Source organism: Vicugna pacos, chromosome 30 (assembly GCF_048564905.1).
Source record: "Vicugna pacos chromosome 30, VicPac4, whole genome shotgun sequence".
Taxonomy (NCBI): Eukaryota; Metazoa; Chordata; class Mammalia; order Artiodactyla; family Camelidae; genus Vicugna; species Vicugna pacos.
In genome coordinates this window covers 7,377,084-7,394,101 of record NC_133016.1, presented here as the reverse complement: position 1 = coordinate 7,394,101, position 17,018 = coordinate 7,377,084, and the positions used below count along the sequence as shown (strand labels likewise).

Genomic DNA, 17,018 nt, shown 5'->3' with positions numbered 1-17,018 from the left:
AGACAATGAGTAGAATATTTTGTCTGAAATATAGTTTCTGAGATCCATAAAGAATGATAAGGCCAAAAGTGACTGGATAATACGTGCAAAAATAAACAAAATATTTCTTAATGTAATGTTAATTATAACATGTCATCAATTAGGTAGAATACATATGAGGAAACTATTGCAATAAACCAAATAACGGAGGAATAAAGATTAAATTTGAAAATAGCAATGACCAAAAAGAAAAAAAAAACTGAAAAACTCACATCACTGTTTTAAACTCCTTAATCCAACATTATATTGGCTGCATAGTTCAGGGACTTGCAGTGTTTGTTCATTATGGTAGATCAGTAAACAGCACCTTGCCTAGACCATCATAGGTACTCAGAATGTTCACTGAAGGGATGAGATGGTTATTGAGCAGCAACTGTATACAAAAAAAACCAAACCCTGTCTAAAAGAGCAAATATAATACACATAATAAATTTGAAGAAAGAAAACATGATCTAGATTTAACTGTATGTAAGAGTATAAGGAGAAAAAAGAAGGGACGAAGTATTTTTAAGAAAGAAACTTGAATTACCTGAAAAACAAAAGTGATTTGACTAATAGATTGAGATGATTAGTTCTTTTGAAACAATATCTTTGCCAAGTCTATGACTCATGTATATTGAGACACCCAATGAGAAATTTAAGCATGTTGAGTTGGTAAAATGTTCATCAAAGGCAAAGTCTAAGGGAAATTCTTGTAATATTCTAGACAAGACTCCTAGGAGAACGTTTAAGAATTAGATTACCTTTGTCTCTTGCGTCTTTCTAAAGATAATTACACATGAAGGCTCTTCTTCGTTGTCACACATAAATATACTTCTCTGTTACCTCCAAACATAAGCAAATTTCTTTCACTTTCAGCTTTCAGAAATGCCTCATTTTTCTAATATTTAACCCTGCCAGGCTCCACAGAAGCACTCTGTATTCTTAAATTCTTCTCCTTACTAAAACTGTAATTTTCTTCGTAACTCCTGTTTCCTTAAAGGCTGTATGATTATGCTTATTGGTTTTTTCCTGTGATACAACACTTAAGTAACAATCTTAGCAAATGCTTACAGATAAAAGTTTAATGGAGATGAGATTAACACTAGGAGACCTGGTTTTTTGTTTGTTTGTTTTTTGTCTTTTTTGCTATTTTGGTTTTGTTTTTTAAGTAGGGCAATCAAAAAATATATACATATATACACATATATATGTAAAGAGTAGGACTTGGTTGTGATGATTCACTTCTAGTACCTCGAATTTTGAACATAATTTCTTCTGGATAGGACTTACCATTTCTAAAAGAAACTTTTACTTTGAAGTTAAAATTATCTCTTGGAAGGCTTCCTCAAGTTACATTTTATTTCTAAAATGTTATTGCCCAAACTAAGATAATTCTTTTGGATTATTTTCTCCCTCTCTTTTCCTCCTTTCTCCTTACTTCTTTCCTTTTCTTTCAAATAGTCAGTATGTGTCTAAAAATAGTTAGAAAAAATAAAAATCAATTTCTACAAGTCATGTAATAACATGGAATGTCTTGTTACTGCACTTGTTACTAATCCAATTGATGTTGGCAAAGTACCCCATGTATCTAGTCATCATAAAGGAATGTTTTGTTATATGTCTGATGAGTCAATAGGGAGAACCCATTAATTTCTCATATAAATAAAAGTAGACAAATACAGATAATTCAGTAATGTCTATTATCTTTTAAATTGTGTTTATCCACTCACTAACTCATGTAAAAGTGATTTCAAGATACCAGTTATTTTTGGTAAAAGAATTTTTATTTCAATTCAAAGACTTTTACATCTACAATTTTTAATGAATGTCTTGTTTTACAAATTGCATAGTTATATCCTAAAAAGAAGAACAAAATCCACTAGGATTTTGATAAGGCACAGAGCAACAGCACTTGGTACAATTTTTCTAAGAAAATTTATTTTTGTCTTTGCATTGCAGTAAGAATCTAGATGTGTCTAAGAATTGTAACATTAGGTATTAAAAAGATGACATTAAATGTATTTTACTGACTGTAAACCTGGAAGAAAATTGGTAAAAATAAATTCAAAACCCTCTTCTATGTAAGTAGGTTAGAATTAATTGCTTCACGTTATTAAATGTTCTCTCACTTACCTAAAAATAATATATACCTGATAATAGTTCTACTTGGACTTGTTGATGAAATTTTCTAAGATAAGATTAACTAGGGAGCTATAACATTACCATAATTAACACCAATATCAAGTTTCTTTAATCTTTCCTCTTCATTTCAGTATTTATAGTGTACATGCAAGAAATTTTGTATTAAAATAATGCTCTACGGTGATAATCTATGACAGCCATAACAACTTAAAAATACCATATTTACGAATTCTTAAATATGTAATAGCCTAAATGGTATGGCTTATACCAAGGGTTAATTTGTCACCTGGATGGCTATCTATTCAAATCACCTTTTCCAGTAAATTCTTTCAGAAGTATTCCTTTGCCTGGAATATGAATACTATTGATAGAAGGAAGGTAAGGATTTTACTGCAAGTATCTTCAGCAAATCTAAAGACTACCTAGTTGTCTGGGACTTTCTTACATTATACAGAAGAAAATTTCACTAATTTTCAGAACTCTAAACTGGAAAAATAGACTTATCTGTAAACCACCTTTGAAAAATGATAAATGCTTAAACATTTTAAATATGTTCCGTTAAAATATCATATAAAATATTAGGTATTCAGCTTGCATCCCCAAAGTTTCATTAATTTCACATATGTGTAGTTGTGAATACAGCATAAGCAAACACATTACAGTGAGGGGTATATTGAGATGACTATAGCAATGCCATTTGTTTCATCAAAAACATGCATAATGCACCAAGTTCTAGTTCTTTGTATTATTATGTTTTAAATCACACAACTATTGGTATGTTTATCAAGTTGAAGTATGTCCTCTGTGAGTACAAATACCATGAGACGAATAATTTTGTTATTTGACTCTGGGAATTTTATTTCAGAAGAAGAATAAGTGGATACAAAAATATATTTTTGTTATTTTGGTTTGTGCACAGCTACATTGACAATATAAGCAAAAATAATATAATAAAGCTTCAAAATTGAATTATTTAGCATTGATAAATCAGTCAGAATCCTGTTTTGATAAATCTAGGTAAAATATAGTAATGTTTAGTTGGCATGATCTATGCATAATGCCCAGGGCTTATTCAGAATTTTAAGATTTAAACCCAAGTTTTACATGTAGAAATAGATATTAAAATGACACAGAGTAAAAATGATTATGATCAAGCTTTTTACTAAGACATGAGTATACCAAACACCATAGCCTTTTAAACTAAGGATTAACCTTCCTTGACAACTGTTTTGTGGAAAGGTAGAAAATAATAAAAATTTTAGATGCATGCAATGCTGCCCGAAGTCCTGTTTTAATTCATATTATCAGTAACTTAGCAGTCCTTTCTTTCATTTCTATAATGTATTCAGTATTTCATAAAATTGGACAAGGAGTGCAATTTATTTATCTGGAACTCAATACATCACACACTGTTGAAATAGTACAGTAGTTCACTCTTAGAAACATCACTATGACATTATACATTATAACATTTTAGACAACGGAAAATACTGCTTTTGTCTCCACAGGTGCAAAGTGCTTTCACTGCAGAAAGGCTCCGCTGTAGAAGGGTGCTTTTGGCAATACACTGTTGCTTTGGTGTACTAACAGTTTCAATTACAGTTTAAAGATAAAAAGCGAGTGCCTTATCTTTTCTCCATTGAAATGGAGTGTCTTCCAAAGGGCTGTGAAATCAAAGCCATTTCTACTTTTGTTCTATAGGCAAAGAGCATGTAGAGGAAAGACCTCTGTAGTTTGCAATAAGAAGAAAACGTGATGAAAATAGTACTATTCTTCCCTCCTTTAGAAAGTGCATGAGAAAAAATGTGTGCTTTCTAAAGAAAATATTTGAATATTCACCTATCTTAGATAATACGTCTCAACATCATAATTTTCAATAGAACATAGAGGGAGAAATTATCCTCAACTGAAGTTATTTCATATATTTAACCTACAGTTTAATTTATTACTAAATATTCCTCAGGCGACCCAAACCTTCCCTTCCAATTACTAATCTTCCAACTGACCACTGTCTCTATTCTGCTGATTTAGGTAGCAATCTTTCATCGTCACCAAGTACTTCTGTGAAAATACTGCCAGGAATTGTATCCTATTTTAATTCATCAAAAAATATTTGCCAGATCTTATTTTATGAAAAGCTACTCTCAGAGTGACAACTAATAATGATGAATGGGATAAAATATATCTTGTTCAATGTTTCCCAAACATCTTAAAAATGGTAGATAAGACATGATTATAATTTTTCCTAGATTTATATTTTATGCATCCAAATTTAAACCACTAGCTTATGGCTGATTCAATACGTGTTTTAAAATAGTACACTAGAGTTAACAGTGAGTAAATGGAGAAGAAGAGATGATTGATGAAAAAAATCTATAAAAATAAATAATTTCAATGGAACATAAAATCCAAAAAGTTATGTGCAGTGTTTAGGAAAATATGAGAATTAGAAAGATCTCCACCTCTTATTCTGAGTACACAGTGCCCCAGCATGTCATAGCCAGAGCTTGAGTTTTACTGGGGATTTCAAGGTAATTAAAGACACTATCAAATATATGCATGATTGACATATAAGCAGGTCAGAGTTATTTAATAACTATGAATTTCAAATTATGAACTAGGTGAATTTCCAAGCTAGGCTCAAATCATTGACATTTGTGGGATGTGAATATTTCTTCGTACATAAGAATATTATATAAAGTCAGTTTTTATCAATTAACTTTTTAAAATTAGAAATTTGACATTGATTTTGAGGAAATGATAGAAAAGAACTTACTCTGAAAAATCTTCACTTACTCAATAATAAGAAAAATAACCCAACAAAAGTATGGGCAAAGGAAACACCTAAGTGCACTAAAGGATTGCCAGCATTGGTAGTCGTTAGGAAAATTCAAATTAAACCACACAGATACCTCTGTATAACTATTTTAAAGTCTAAAAATTAGAATGCTTTGAAAGACTGACCATATAAAGTGTTGGTGAGGATGTGGATGAAGGGGAATTCTTGTTTACTGCTGATAGGGATGTCAAGTGATGCAACGTCACTGACATCAACTGTTAGAAAACAGTATGGCAAGAACAAAGCTGGAGGGAGCACATTTTTTATTTTAAATTATATTATAAGGATATAATAATCAAAACAGTATGAGGTTGACATAAAAACAGACACATGGATCAATGTTACAGAACAGAGAGCCCAGAAATCAATCTATTGTTATTATTATCATATATTATATATTATTTTTAGTAGGTGACATATGCTAGATAATGCTCCTCTAAAATGTCTGTGTCTCAATCCCTAGAGCATGTAAATATTATCTTATATGGCAAGAGAGATTTGTAAATGGGATTAACCTGGATTCTTCAGGTAGATCTGATAAAAGCACAGGTGTCCTTATAAGAGGGATGAAGATCAGAAAGACAGAAGGAAATGTGATGATGAATAAGTCTTCCTGTTGCTTCACATTCTCTCCAGCGTTTGGTGATGTCAGTGTTCTGGATCTGGGCCATCCTAATGGGCGTACAGTGGTATCCCATTGTTGTTTTAATCTTTACTTAATTGATGACATATCATGTGGAGCATATTTTCGTATGCTTATTTGCTATGTGTATATCCTCGCTGGTGAGGCTTATGCTAAGATGTTTGGCCCATTTTTTAATTGGGTTTTTGTTGCTGTTGTTGTTTTCTTATTGTTGAGTTTTAAGGGTTCTTTTCATATGTTAGATACCAGTCCTTTATTAAGATGCATTCTTTGCAAATATTTCCTCCCAGTCTGTGACTTTTCTTCTAATTCTCTTGACATTGTTTTTTGCAGAGCACTTTTATTTTAGTCAATTTAGCTTATCAATTATTTCTTTATGGATTGTGTCTTTGGTGTTGTATCTAAAAAATCATCGCTGTACCCAAGTCACAGAAAACTTCTCCACCAATATGTTTTAGGAGTTTTATATTTTTGTGTTTTATTTTTAGGTCTTGGATTCATTTTGAGTTAATTTTTGTGACGGGTGTAAGATCTGTGCCTGGATTCATTTTTTGCAGGAGGATGTCCAGTTCTTCCAACATCATTTGTTGAAGAGACTATCTTCTCCATTGTTTTGCCTTTGCCCTTTTGTCAAAGATCAGTTGACAATATTTGTGTAGGTCTATTTCTGGGCTCTCTATTCTGTTCTACTGATATATTTTGTTTTTTCACCAGTACCACACCATCCTGATTACTGTAGCTTCACAGTAAGTCTTGAGGTTGGGTATCATCAGTCCTCCAACTTTGTTCTTCTTCAATATTGTATTGGCTATTCTGGGACTTTTTCCTCTCCACACAAACTTTATAGCCAGGTTGTTGATATTTACAATATAATCTTGATTTGATCTTGATCTTGATTTGGACTGGATCAAATCTATAGATCAAGTTGTAAATAATTGACATTTTGATGAGTCTTCCTATCCATGAACATAAAATATCTCTCCATTTATTTAGTTCTTCTTGGATTTCACTCATCAAAGTTTTGTAGTTTTCCTCATGTATGTTTTATATGTATTTTGTTAGATTTATACCTAAGTATTTTAGTTTATTGGCTGCTAGTATAAATGATACTGTGTTTTCAACATCAAGTTCCATTTGTTCATTGCTGATATATTAACCTTGTAATCCCATAAACTTGCTAATATCACTTATTAGATCCAGGAGTTTTTAAGTCAGTTCTTTATAATTTTCTATGCAGATAGTCATGCCAATTGCAAATCAAACAAATTTTATTTCTTCCTTCTGAATTGATATACCTTTGATTTTATTTTCTTGTCTCCTTGCATTAGCTAGAGCTCCAGTGCAATATTGAAAAGTAGTGTTGAGAGCGGACGTACTTGCCTTCTACCCGATCTTAACGGGAAAGCTTCAAGTTTCTCAGCATTAAGTATCATGTTAGCTATAGGATTTTTGTAGATATTCTTCACCAAGTTGAGGGATTTCCCTCTATTTCTAGTTTTCTGAGAGCTTTTATTTTGAATGGGTATTGGATGTTATTAAATGTTTTTCTTATTGGCTTCTCCTAACATAATCATGTGATTTATCTCCTGTGGATATGATGCATTACATAAGTGAATTCTTAATTATTGAACCAGCCTGGCAGACCTGCAAAAAATCTCACTTGGCCATAGTAAATTACTCTTTTTATACATTGTTAGATTGAATTTGCTAATATTTTGTTGAGGAAGAATTTTTGTGTCTATGTTTGTGAGTTGTACTGATCTGTAGTTTTCTTGCAGTCTCTTTGCCTAGTATTGGTATTATGGTAATGCTGGCCTCATTGTGTGAGATAGGAAATATTCCCTCTGTTTCAATTCTCTGAGAGAGATTGTAGAGAATTGGTATAATTTCTTCCTTGAAAGTTTGGTAGAATTCACCAGTGACCTTATCTGAACCTGGTGTTCTCTGTTTTTGAAGGTCATTAATTATTGATTCAATTCACTTTATAGATATAAGCCTATTCAGATGGTCAATTTATTCTTGTGAGATTTTGAGGGATGATGTCTTTTAAGAAATTTGTCCATTTTATCTAGATTTTCAGTGTCCTTACTGATTTTCTGCCTGCTGGATCTATCATTTCTGATAGAGGGATGTTAAAGTCTCCAGCTATGAAACTGGCTTTGCTTTTGCCACATACATTTACAGCTAATCCAAGTCTACTTTTGAATAACATTACACCACTTCACAGGTAGTGAAAGTACTTTTTAATAACAAAATAATCCTAATCCCTTTCTTCCTCCTGCCCCTTGTATCATTGCTGTCGCTCATGTCACTTATATATAAGTATTTATAGATATATACAGATGTGTGTATATATAATATGTACTTACGCATACCCAAGCAAATATGCTATTAGTATTATTTTAGAAACCATTTTCTATTAGATCAATAAAGAACAGGAAAAAATAGAAGAGTTTTTATTTTACCTTCACTTATTTCTTTTTTGATGCTTCTTGTTACTTTACGTAAATTTAAGTTTCTTACTTATATTATTTTCTTTCTCCCTAAAGAACTTCCTTTAACCTTTTTTTGCAAGGCAGGTCTACAGACAACAAAATTCCCTCAATTTTTGTTTGTCTGAGAAAGTCTTTATTTCTCCTCGACTTTTGAGAGGCCATTTGAAGGGTACTAAGTTCTAAATTGCTGTTTTCTTTTTTCTCAACACTTTAAATATTTCATCCATTCTTTTCTTGCTTTTAGGGTTTCTGCGGAAAAGTTGAAAATCATTCTTCACTTTGTTCTTCTACAGGTAAGGTGTTTTTTCTTTATGTTTTATTTTGTGTGGCTTGAAAATGATATGCCATGATGTAGTTTTATTTGACATTTATCCCATTCGGTGTTCTCTGAATTTTGTGGATCTGGTTCTGCGCCTGACGTCAATTTGGGGAAATCCTCAGTTATTATTGTTTCAAATATTTCTTCTCTTCCTTCTCTCCTTCTTCTTCTTCTGCAATCCCCATTACATATGGTACACCTTTCGTAGTTGTCCCAAAGTCCTTGGATATTCTGGTTCTTTAAAAACAATCTTTGTTCACTTTGCTTTGCAGTTTTTGAGGAATCTATCAATATATTTTCTAACTCAAAGATTTTTTTTTTTTGGTTCTTTCTTAGGATTTCCATATCTCCACTTACAGTGCCCATCTGCTCTTGTATGTTGTCTGCTTTATCCATTAGAATGCTTAGCATATTAATCATAATTGTTTTAAGTTTCGGGTCTGATAAGTCTAACTGGCATGTCTGGTTCTGATGCTTGCTTGGTTTCTTCAAACTGTGTTTTTTGCCTTTTGGTATGTTTTGCAAGTTTTTGTTGTTGTTACTATTTTTTGTTTTGATGGCTAGATGTAATGTACTGGTTAAAAGGAACTACTGGAAATAGGCCTTTAGTAATGCGGTGGTAAAATATGAAAGGAGAAATTATTCTATAGTCCCTCGGTATGGTCTCAGCCTTTCAGTTAAGTCTATGCCTCCGGGCTGTGAACGTCAGGTGTTTCTCAGTTTTTTTTCTCCCCGCTTAGGAGAGACAGGATAGCTAGAGTAGGCTGGAATTAACTTTATCCCTTTTCTTACATGAAAGGCTAGAGCTGGCTAGAGATGGGTATTTCCCTTCTCCCAGCATAGTTAAGCTCTCATAAAACCTAGCAGGTCAGGCTCTGATTAACTACTTTCCTCTGAGGGTAGGACTTGTAATGAAGAACATAGTGCACTGACATATTTCAAAATTTTTTCTGACCCCCTACCCTGATGCAAAAACCCAGTGTTTTTTCCTCTGATATTTACTGTGAGAGCCCGGCTGAACTCCTGAGGGGACTCTCTCAGTGTTGTGGTGACCTGCCTATGGCTGGCCTCCCTGGGGTTGTTAACTCTCAGACTAATCCAGACTGATTCTCCAACAGTTTGTCAATGCAGTTCAGGCTTTCCTCTCCAGAGCTGACGTCTGGGGGAGTTTCTGCCCGTGAGTCTCTGCTGCGACCCCCGTGTCTGCTGTCTATCTCGCTGACCTCGGCTACACAATCTCCCCAGTGTCTTTCCTCTCTCATGGAGACGAGAGGTGTTGATTTTTCAACCTGCTCAGCTTTTCACTTGTTGGAACAGAGTGGTGACTTCCAGGCTCCTTACACACAGAATCAGAAACCTAACGTCTTAACTCTGTTTCTAACAACGTTTTTTCTCTAAATGTTAGCCTCACTTTACCACAGTATATGAAAATACATACAAAAGCTTGAGGATGAGTGGCTTGGAGGAGTTGAAAATAAGCCAAGGAATTTTTTTCAGTTTCAAGTAATAAATTTTCCAGAATTTATGCTAATTAAATTGCCATGCACCAAATATTGGCTCATATTTATAAAGCAGAGTTGATATGAGAATTAAGAAATGTGTTTATTTAAAAAGACTTAATTTTTTTACTTGATACGTAAATATGGCAATAAAATTTGGACTTAGTGATCATGTATAGCTATTCAGATAATTTCTAAGTAGTCAATATATTATAAACATATTCCTTTCAATTTATTTTGAATTATTTTATACATCTTGTTCTATAAGTCTGTTCAGGATGCTGGAATAGAATATCCTAGACTAGGTGGCTTATAAACAAAAGAAATGTGTTTCTCGCATTTCTGGAGACAGAGAATCCAAGACTAAGACATGTCTGATGAGACTCACCTGTCCTCACCTGGCCGAGTGGACTAGGGGGCTCTCTAGGGCCTCTTTTATAAGGGGTCCTGTTCATGGGGGCTCCACCCTCATGACCTCATCACCTCCCAAAGGCCCCACCTCCTAACACCATCACACTGAGGGTTAGGATTCGACATGTGAATTTCAGGGGAACAAACATTCAGTTGATTGCATTATAACTGATACTACTTCTATTCCTATGACTTTAAAAATATAGAAGTTTAAATATTAAACTCAATTAACTTTAATACACTAAATAATGCTTTTTTTAAAAAAAAATCTGTATTTCAGGCTAGTATGAATATTTTAACTGATAAAACTTTCAAGCCAAGGTAAAGTTGTAGCAAGAGTAAAAACAAACAAAGCAAAAACCTCTGAGTCAGCATTCTTTTGTTCAATATAAGACAGAGAACCTTGGGGTAAAAGATTATTGCCTGCTGGAGGAGAACTATATTAAATACTATCTACTCAATTAAAGTTGATATTGAAACTGGCTCTAAAAAGTGAAAGTGGAATTGCCCTTTTAGGCTCTGACATTCTAAGGCATGAATCAAAATCAGTGCTGAGCGAAAAAGTATATGAGCCGGTGACAGATCTGATCCCCAGAAGTGCAGTGAGTGAGTGGTGTTTAGTGATTTGATTATCAGGGAAGGACTTTGAAAATCAAGTGAAAAAATGAAATCAGAAAAGAAATTGAATTGGGGTGCATGAAATAAAAGACTTGGTAAGAAATACGTGGAGGAGATTGATTTTGCTTACCAGAGCTACACTTAGATATGTCAGATTTGTGGCAGGTACTGTATTCCACTGAGTAGCATGAGTTTAGACAATTAATAATGTGTTTTTATAGTTTTAAAAACACGTGTAAGTGTTGAAGAAATAAAAATTTTCCACCAAAAGCCACTAATTTCTAATAATCTAGCTACGTAAAATTTTCCTTTGAGTCTTCCCATATTTGACTAGCCTACTTGGAGGAGAAAAATCACAATACAACCAAAACACATTTCTCCTCAAATGCAAATGGCCTTTCTTCAATACCAGTATTCAGTGATCTCTGAACTACCAAAACACATTTCTCCTCAAATGCAAATGGCCTTTCTTCAATACCAGTATTCAGTGATCTCTGAACTTATTTTGAAATAATTTTAATCATATGGATGGTGTAATTAAGAAACTACGCCTATATAATGAAACTTAGTTTACCAATGAGCATGTTATCATTAATAGAGTAAATCAAGAAATATGAATTTATTCAGCTTCCATTGGCCACTTTTTACTTTGCTGAATCATCGAAGTAAGCAAAATTGAATGAGAAGGTGAGATGGTTCCTGCTGTATATGTGTGCTATTTGAGTGATTTCAATCTTCTTGTGGTGTATTTAGAGACCTCTAATTTTTAGCAAGATATCGTAAAGAATTGTGAAATACAGTGCACAATAGTTGTGATAAATATGCTAGCTCCTAGTCTGTGCTAAGAGTTTAGAAGATGCTTTAAAATATAGTTTCATGAACTTTTACTGTGCCACACAAATGGGAAAAAGAAGGGAAGTGACTAGTGAGGTAAAGATAAAATCCCCATGGGTTTTTTGTGAGAATTAAATGAATGTGTGTGTTTGTGTGTTTGTGTGTGTGTATAAATTCCTTAGAACATTACCTAGTAGACAAGAAGTACTACTAAATGTATGGGGATATTGTTCGTATGTATGGAATTATTATTGTTCTTATTTACCGTTGTTATTTTAACAATGAGATATGTGTATCATGCTTATGACATTATAAATTTGATTCTTATTTTTACATTTTGTTTAATGGCTGTGTTCCCCTTACTGTGTGGCAATCTCAATATATTACATAAAAGTTACATAGAGAAAATTATTTCAATAGCTTATGAGAATTAAACAACCAAGTGGCAACATTATTAATCATATTTTAAAAAGATATATTTTGTAATTTAACCTAAAACTTCCTCATTAAAAATGTTGCCATTAAGAGCTTTTTACGGAGTAAACACCAAAAGAGAATTCATGACTCAGAGAAGGGGCTCCCGCTCTGTTTTTGAAGGTTGTGTACACCTGTACACAGTTATAAATAGGTGAACACAGTTCCAGGGGCCACCATGCATGCCAGAGTCGTGTGCTTGACCTTGTAGGCGCGTTGCTCTTCCTTGCCCACAACCACATGGAGTGATCTTGGTTAAGGGGCTACCATCAGTTTTAAGGCTTATTTTTCCTCTGATATTTTTCTATGCAAAAACCCTACTTATTCTGGCTTACTAATGTGTGTAGATAAACATATTATCAAAATTATATCAACTAGAGAGAATTTATAGCTATTTACTATGGCCGTTGTGTCAATAATTTTCCTATATAGCCACTTGATTACATTAGGTTTTAATTTTGATATAAAAATGAGAGTGAATAATACCATGAGACAAATGGTCTTAAAAAGCCATAATGACACAAGGACAAATGAACTAGAAAGGGAGCGATGATTTAGGGGTAACAGGAAGCAAACACAGATGTAGCAGCTGATTTAACGCAGAAGAGGACGCTGAATACAGAAGAGGCTAATTGGAGTATGATGAAGACATGGAAAGACAGTGGTCCCACTGTCCCCTACAAAGCCTTGGGAACTGCACTGTTTTTCTGTTGAGTTTGTTTTGCTTTCCCTATTGGTTTAAAAATCTGTGGCTTATTGACTTTTTAGTAGTGGCTTAACACACATGTATAAGCAAGTACATTTGGTCATTTTTTAAAATCAATATGTAAAACTAAAATTCTTTCATAAGCCACCAGAAAAAAAGATTATAACTGTTTCATGCAGTATGTTTTTTTCTTAGCTTAACGTTCAAGGTTTTTCTTAAGCATTCTAGAGCTTATGTTCCAATTTTTATTACTTTTTACATTATGGTACATATTTTCTATCTTGAGGAAATTTGAAAATTTTATAACTTTATGTCTTATAATCAACAGATATTTGAAGCTTAGCTTTCAGTTATATGATTTTCCTAAGTCATCTTTTGTGAAATGTTAAATGGAAAAGTTCTCACTGTTTCTCTCTTGAAATATATATGGGCTACTTCAAGTTACTGTTACCTCATAAAGTGGTCATAGGTAAGATTTATTCTATTTCTGAGAATTCATTCCTTTTGCCTAAACACATGCATAATAATTACTGCGTATAGACATCTAAGGTCAAAGATCTTCCCATTACTATTCTTATGTCATTGATTCGCTGGCTTTAAACATGTATTCTTGTAGAAGTGAGAGAATGTGAAGATGATAACGGTGACAATTGTTATGACTGCATTTTCTTTTGTGCTGTTTTCTGATTCAGGATAACTAGTTACACTCACACCAATATTCCATTCCTCATATTTTTAATTAATAGATTTTATTTCTTAGAGCAGTTTTAGGCTTACAGAAAAATTAAAGAGCAAGGAAAGACACACAGATCTCATATACCTTTTCCACCCTCCTCTCTGCCCGGTTTCCTTTATTAATAACATCTTGTGTTAGTTGGGTACATTTGTTACAATTGATGAACGAATATCTAAGTAGAAACTTAAACAAAGCATGTATAGACTCTGTGCACTGAAAATTACAATACGCTGATGGAAGGAATAAAACAGATCCTAAAAAAATGAAGAGATACACTGTGTTTATGGAATGGAAGAATCAACATAGTAAAACTTACCTATAGGTTTAGTGCTATAGCTGTCAAAGCCTTAGAAAGGATTTTTGCATCTGTAGACAAACTTATGCTAAAATTTTATTAAAAGTAACAAGCTGTAGAATAGTCAAAACAATCTTGAAAAAGAAGTATAAAGTAGGAGAAATCACTCAACCTGATATTAATTATTATATATTTAAGATAAGACAGTGTGGTATTGGCACAGATATAGACATACAGATTAACAGAACAGGACAGATAACCCAGAGATAGACCCTTACATATATGATCAACTGACTTTTGACAAAGGTGAAAAAAGCAATTCAGTGGAGGAAAGATTAGGAAAAGAGTTCTTAGACTTGACAATGAAAACCATATCACTAAAAAATGATAAATTGGACTTCATCAAAATGAAAACTATGCTCTGTGGAAGTCACCACTAAAAGAATAAAAAGACAGCCCACAGGCTGGAGAAAATATTTGTATGACACGTATTTGAAAAAGGACCAGTATATGTAACATCTAAAGAATTTTAAAAACATGATAGTAAATAATAGTCTAACTAGAAAATGGGCAAATGACATTGACATTTCAATGAAGAGGATCTACTGATGGTAAACACTCAAAACTATTTTTAGGAAAATGCAAATTAAATCTCTAATGAGATATTATTACACTTAACACAAAGGTAAAATTTTTAAATGGTAATAACCTTACATTCTGGCAAGAGTGCAGAGAAACTGGGCCATCCATACAGTGCTGATGAGAATATGAAAATGACATAGCCATTTGGAAAACATTGAAAGTTTCTTATAAAATTAAATATTCAATTTCCTTTTAACCTTGAATTACACTCCTAGGCATTCATCCCAGAGAAATTAAAACTTACATTAATAAAAAATCCTTTACAGGACTGTTTATAGTAGACTGAGTCATTGTATCAGTGTCTTGTTACTACCATAACAAATGACCACAGACCTGGTGACTTTGAACAGCAGATATTTCTTCTATCACACTTCCAGAAGCCAGAAGTCCTGTATCAGTATCACTTGGCCAAAATCAAGGTGTCAGCAAGCCACACTTCCTCTGGAATCTCTGGGGGAGAATCTATTCCTTGCCTTTTCCAGCTTCCACTGGGCTGCTGCATTCCCTGTCATGCATCCAGATCACCTAACCTCCACCTCCCTCTGCGGTAATATTGTGGAAATCCTTTTCCTCCTCTGTGTGTGATCTCCTTTAGTCTCTCTCTTAGAAGGACCCCTGTGATTGCATTTATGACCCAACCAGATTATCCAGAATAATCTTGCATCTCAAAACATTTAATTTAATCACGCCTTCAAAATCTTTGCCATAATAAGGTAACATTCACAGGTTCCAGGAATTAAGAGTTGCACATTTTGGGGATGGGGACATTATTCATCCTACCACATTCATAATTGCCCCAGATTGAAAACAAATGACATTCAACAGGTGTGTTGTTAAACTGAGATACCTTTATTGTTAGACTACTACACAGCAATTAAAAGAATTAACTATGGATTTACATGATAATTTGGACGGATCTCCATGTAATTATACTGAGTGGGAAAAAAGGTCAGTCCCAATAGGTTGCATACTTGATGATTCTATTTAATAACACTTTAAAAATATAAAATTTTAGGTTTGGAGGACAATGTAGCAGTTGCCAAGCATTAGAGTTTAGGGTGTTGCGTTCAGGAGGTGGGGTGAGTGTAATTATAAGGGGGAAACTCTAGGGAACCTTGTAATGATGGTATTTCTCGGTGCCTTGACTATGACGGTGGATACACAAACCTACACATGACAAAACTGTATGGAACTAAACAGATACACACAAAAACACACACACATTTGTACAAGTGAACTGAGGAGTGGGGGTCTGAATAAGATCAGAGGATTGTATCAATGCCAATATCCTGTTTATGACAGTTTTGGATGTTACCATTGGGGGAAACTGGATAAAATGTTCATAAGATTTCTGAGCATTATTTCTTAAACCTGCAGGTGAATCTATAATTATTTCAAATTTTTCAATTTTAAAAAAGCTATGCATAGAAAATTTGTGAATTCACCATCTGTTTATTTGTTCTTCAAAAGATAATTCATATTTTGTGTTTACAGAACCGCAGTTCTGTGTGTGCATTTGGAATTGCTAGAGAAGCAAAGACCGAGCCACATTTAGCAGTGTCTTCAGAAACACACTGTAAAAATAAATCATGCTCCTATCATTTTATCTCTTTTAGAGTGTACAGACATTGCTCTGATATGGGTATCTGTTTTAAACTCATTTATCAATGAAGTCTAGATAAGGAGATACATTAAAAAATAGATCCTATTGTGGGATTTTACTCCAGTCTATGTAATTGAAACCAGAATCATTTGCCATATTTATGGTGGGGGGAAAAAGAAAACACTTTTGTATAGACTATCTTCTGTTTGGTTCTTTGCATATGCTTAATACCACACTTAGTGATCAACAAAAGACAATAAAATAGGAACTTGGGACTTATTACCATGGCAGTCCATGTGTAGGATCCTGAAATATATTCCAAAAGAAAGTCACTCATTATAGCATTCATTACCTGTCTCAGGATCCATCCTTTTTCCAGCCTCTAAACTCTGGGTCCAGAGGATCTTCTTTTGCTTTTTTTAAAATGTCCCTTCACTTAATTCTAAGATACACATTGTTTTTCTTTGTCAAATGTTCAGCAGTTATGGTCTTTCCCTATAATTTGATTTCTTTGTCTTCAGTACTGATGAAAATTTCTGAAGGTTTCTGGTTGTTTGAGGATAACTTTCCTCTTTATTATTTGTTCTTAAATTTCATATATTTGTTTCTTTGTTTTCTATTGTGATCTATTGTAAATGAAGGAATAAATGTATAATTTCATATTATCATTTTGAAATTGTTTATCCTTATGTTTTATTTAGTTTTTCTCTTGAGTAGATGAGCTTATATTACTACTACTAC

The 17,018-nt window shown here is 33.3% G+C and overlaps 1 long non-coding RNA gene and 1 pseudogene across 4 annotated transcripts in view; one reads left to right on the top strand and one right to left on the bottom strand.

The window, feature by feature from the left end:
- The window catches only part of LOC116278868 (elongation factor 1-alpha 1 pseudogene), a 50,649-nt pseudogene extending 43,571 nt beyond the window's left edge, over nt 1-7,078 (bottom strand).
- LOC140690498 (uncharacterized) overlaps nt 1-17,018 on the top strand; it is a 168,585-nt gene that overhangs the window by 87,554 nt on the left and 64,013 nt on the right. For all 4 annotated transcript variants that reach the window (XR_012065809.1, XR_012065810.1, XR_012065808.1 and 1 more), the window contains one exon: nt 8,385-8,433. This is a non-coding gene — a long non-coding RNA (uncharacterized lncRNA). The remainder of the gene's footprint in view (nt 1-8,384; nt 8,434-17,018) is intronic.